This window comes from Rhipicephalus microplus, unplaced genomic scaffold (assembly GCF_043290135.1).
Source record: "Rhipicephalus microplus isolate Deutch F79 unplaced genomic scaffold, USDA_Rmic scaffold_99, whole genome shotgun sequence".
Taxonomy (NCBI): domain Eukaryota; kingdom Metazoa; phylum Arthropoda; class Arachnida; order Ixodida; family Ixodidae; genus Rhipicephalus; species Rhipicephalus microplus.
In genome coordinates this window covers 598,515-602,500 of record NW_027464671.1, presented here as the reverse complement: position 1 = coordinate 602,500, position 3,986 = coordinate 598,515, and the positions used below count along the sequence as shown (strand labels likewise).

At 56.8% G+C, this 3,986-nt stretch overlaps 2 non-coding genes across 2 annotated transcripts; both read right to left on the bottom strand.

Moving 5' to 3' along the window:
* Positions 1-37: 37 nt before the first annotated feature.
* Positions 38-190, bottom strand: LOC142790401 (5.8S ribosomal RNA). Its single transcript, XR_012889492.1, has one exon. It is a non-coding gene; the product is annotated as a 5.8S ribosomal RNA (ribosomal RNA).
* Positions 191-1,909: 1,719 nt separating this feature from the next.
* LOC142790340 (small subunit ribosomal RNA) lies at positions 1,910-3,724 on the bottom strand. Its single transcript, XR_012889451.1, has one exon. It is a non-coding gene; the product is annotated as a small subunit ribosomal RNA (ribosomal RNA).
* Between the last annotated feature and the right edge of the window lie 262 nt (positions 3,725-3,986).

The window sequence follows — 3,986 nt, the reverse complement described above, 5'->3', positions numbered from 1 at the left end:
TTCCCTTGTGCGCCGAAGGCTCTCTTGATATGTGATCCGACCCTCAGACAGACGAAGCCAAGGGAAGACCCAAGGCCGCAATGTGCGTTCAAAGAATCAGTGCTCAGTGTGTCCTGCAATTCACACCAAGTCTCGCAGCTGGCTGCGTTCTTCATCGACCCGAGAACCGAGTGATCCACCGCTTAGAGTCGTGAAAAAGTGTTTGTTCAATTCCGTACAGTCAAAACCAAACGTTTCTGGCACTCGGCCAAACAGTGGCCAAGAAGGGCGCTTTTCAGCGCACGCTTGGACTCCAAAACTCTGCCGCGCCTTTTTCGGCTGCCGCAAATCGAGCAAACGGTGTGTTTCGGACGGCGTTTCGCTTCCGCTACTTGCGAGTGCTTTCGTGGTCCACCCCTCTATAAATACTCGGGAGGCGTCGAAGCCGGTTCTCCAAGCCGGACCCGTAGGTATCGTTGTGTGCTCGCTCTCATTGGCCCGCCTAACCAGAAAATGCCTGCGGTACACCCATTTGGATAAGAGTGCACGCAGATGCGGGCCTCGACGGCTACACATTTCCTCGGGCGGCCGCCTCCCGGCCTCCGTGGAGCGCGGGATGCACGGTCCCATCGACAAGCCTCTCCCGTTTTTACCGTGGCGTCGCGGTTCACCACGGCGGGCGGGTCGGTCTCCTCCGCATAAAAAGGGGGACCCCCGCTTTTTGTTCCACGAAATCGCACAAGCTTTTTTCGCATCCACGGTTTGCCACCGCACACCAAAATGCCGATCCGGCTGCTTACTTTAGCCAACAGGTGGAGCCAGGCGCGCCGTACTTGCGCGGCACTTCCCACGTCCACCGAAGTCGGTGCCAAGGACCACTTTCGGCGCCGGAGCCGCGTACGAGCCTACTCGAGGCGGAAGAACGAAGCCAGCAAGGGCCTGGCCGCAAGTGCGTTCAATTGTCGGGACGTCCAAGTCCCTCGTTCTTCCGTGCTTCCTCTTTCGGCAAGTCGTTGCGGCACCTTCCCAAAGCGCGCAGACCCGCTAATCGCGACGAGCGCGACGTGGCCGTGCCGCCTTTCCCTCGGCAGCAAGCAAAACGCCTGGCAACGTCGACGCTCCCCTAACCGCGATCTCGCACCGTGTTTCGTGTGGCGAATTCAAAAGCCGGCCGGCGCTGCTGCAACCATTACGGTCGGTACGCATACGCCGCGGAGGGCGGGACGGTCATCGGAGCGTGCGGTTCCTCCATCGAGTACTGCGCACCTCGGCCGTCGCATCGCCGTGCCATGACCGGCCGCGCGTCAACGCGAACCGGTGCCAGCGAGATCCCTCGCCTGCAAGAACCGACCGGCAGCCTCCGTCACCCGAGGACGCGGAGGCGCTTGCCGCGGACGGCGGGACGGTATGCACTGGTGCACAGCGGACCCGTCACATCGCCAGTTCCTTGACCGACCGCCGACGCTTGTGCCGTTCCTCTCGTACTTGGCAGTCGCCGCGCGATTGTCGGGTCTCGTTCTTGCACGCTCGAACGGTCGGGAGGGCACTCGGCTGGCGTTTCGGGAACGCGCAGCCTCGCCTTCTACCGACGTAACCACGACTCGCCGTTCGCGCTCCGCCGCTCCTGTTTACAGTACTAGGCGGTCCCGCAGCGGTCGGGTCGCGCATTTCGAGCGCTTCGAGCCACGGTGCAGTGGCGGGTCGAAAGCCGACCTATGAGTGCGTTGCGCCGTTTGTACCCGCGTCCGCCACCTGGCCGACCGTCCAAGGTCGCGGTGTTGGCGTCCGCTGGGCGCAACAATTTGTCACGGGGTGCCGCTCCACATTCAGGCAGCCCCGTGGGGAAAAGCCGACCCCGCGTCCAAACGGGGTCAGCGGCAGAAAGTGTCGGGCGCAGACGCAGCCGAGGCGCTCACCCTTCACAATCCGTTAATGATCCTTCCGCAGGTTCACCTACGGAAACCTTGTTACGACTTTTACTTCCTCTAAATGATCAAGTTTGGTCATCTTTCCAACAGACCGGCGCAACCGAAAGGCCGCGCCGGACATCGGTCCGAAGACCTCACTAAATCATTCAATCGGTAGTAGCGACGGGCGGTGTGTACAAAGGGCAGGGACGTAATCAACGCGAGCTTATGACTCGCGCTTACTGGGAATTCCTCGTTCAAGGGGAACAGTTGCAAGCCCCTATCCCAATCACGAAAGAAGTTCCACGGGTTACCCAGTCTTTTCAGACAGGGATAAAGACACGCTGCTTCCTTCAGTGTAGCGCGCGTGCGGCCCCGGACATCTAAGGGCATCACAGACCTGTTATTGCTCTGTTTCGTGCGGCTAGGAGCCGCTTGTCCCTCTAAGAAGGTTGTAAGGTGCTGGGAACCCCGCACCTATTTAATAGGCTAGAGTCTCGTTCGTTATCGGAATTAACCAGACAAATCGCTCCACCAACTAAGAACGGCCATGCACCACCATCCACCGAATCAAGAAAGAGCTCTCAATCTGTCAATCCTCCCAGTGTCCGGGCCGGGTAAGTTTTCCCGTGTTGAGTCAAATTAAGCCGCAGGCTCCACTCCTGGTGGTGCCCTTCCGTCAATTCCTTTAAGTTTCAGCTTTGCAACCATACTTCCCCCGGAACCCAAATACTTTGGTTTCCCGGAAGCTGCCCGCCGAGTCATTTGAGTAACTCAGGCGGATCGCTGGTTGGCATCGTTTATGGTCAGAACTAGGGCGGTATCTGATCGCCTTCGAACCTCTGACTTTCGTTCTTGATCAATGAAAACATTCTTGGCAAATGCTTTCGCAGTAGTTCGTCTTGCGACGGCCCAAGAATTTCACCTCTAGCGCCGCAATACGAATGCCCCCGTCCGTCCCTCTTAATCATTACCTCGTATTCCAAAAACCAACAGAACAGAAACGAGGTCTTGTTCTATTATTCCATGCAAGTTTATTCAGGCGACTCGCCTGCGTTGAGCACTCTAATTTTTTCAAAGTAAAAGCACCGGCCATCTCGAGGCACACAATGAAGTGCACCAAGAAAGAACCGGCATGATGTTCAGTCCGAGCCGTCGCATCGGGTAGATGCACTACTCGTCTGGAACTGAGATCCAACTACGAGCTTTTTAACCGCAGCAGCTTTAGTATACGCTATTGGAGCTGGAATTACCGCGGCTGCTGGCACCAGACTTGCCCTCCAATTGATCCTCGTTAAAGGATTTAGAGTGTACTCATTTCAATTACGGGGCCTCAAAAGAGTCCCGTATTGTTATTTTTCGTCACTACCTCCCCGTGCCGGGAGTGGGTAATTTGCGCGCCTGCTGCCTTCCTTGGATGTGGTAGCCGTTTCTCAGGCTCCCTCTCCGGAATCGAACCCTGATTCTCCGTTACCCGTAACAACCATGGTAAGCAAGTAACCTACCATCGAAAGTTGATAAGGCAGACACTTGAAAGAAACGTCGCCGGCTCGTGGCCATGCGATCAGCACAAAGTTATCCAGAGTCACCACACAATACGGGCCGAAACCCGATCGATCTTGGTCTAATAAAAGCACCCGTTACCCAAAGGGCTCCAGGCTCACTGCATGTATTAGCTCTAGAATTGCCACAGTTATCCAAGTAGGAAGAAACGATCTAAGGAACCATAACTGATTTAATGAGCCATTCGCGGTTTCGCCTTATTTCGGCATGTACTTAGACATGCATGGCTTAATCTTTGAGACAAGCATATGATTACTGGCAGGATCAACCAGGTAATCGTTCGACTGCGCGTCCGTCCTCGCCTTCGGCGGGCCGGACGCAGTCTGTGTGCGGCGGAGGCCACCTTCAGGCGCCCCAACACGCTTATTTTGCACTCCGAGATGACGGCGTTCGAGCTCGCTACGGCACAACCTTCCCGAAAGACGAGTGGGAGCCGTGCGGCAAGAAGCACGTTCATGCTCGCTCTTTTTCGTTGCATCGACTCGGTCGCGCCGTGCGGGTTGCCCAAGCCCGCTGCACTGTCGGTGGACCGGCCGG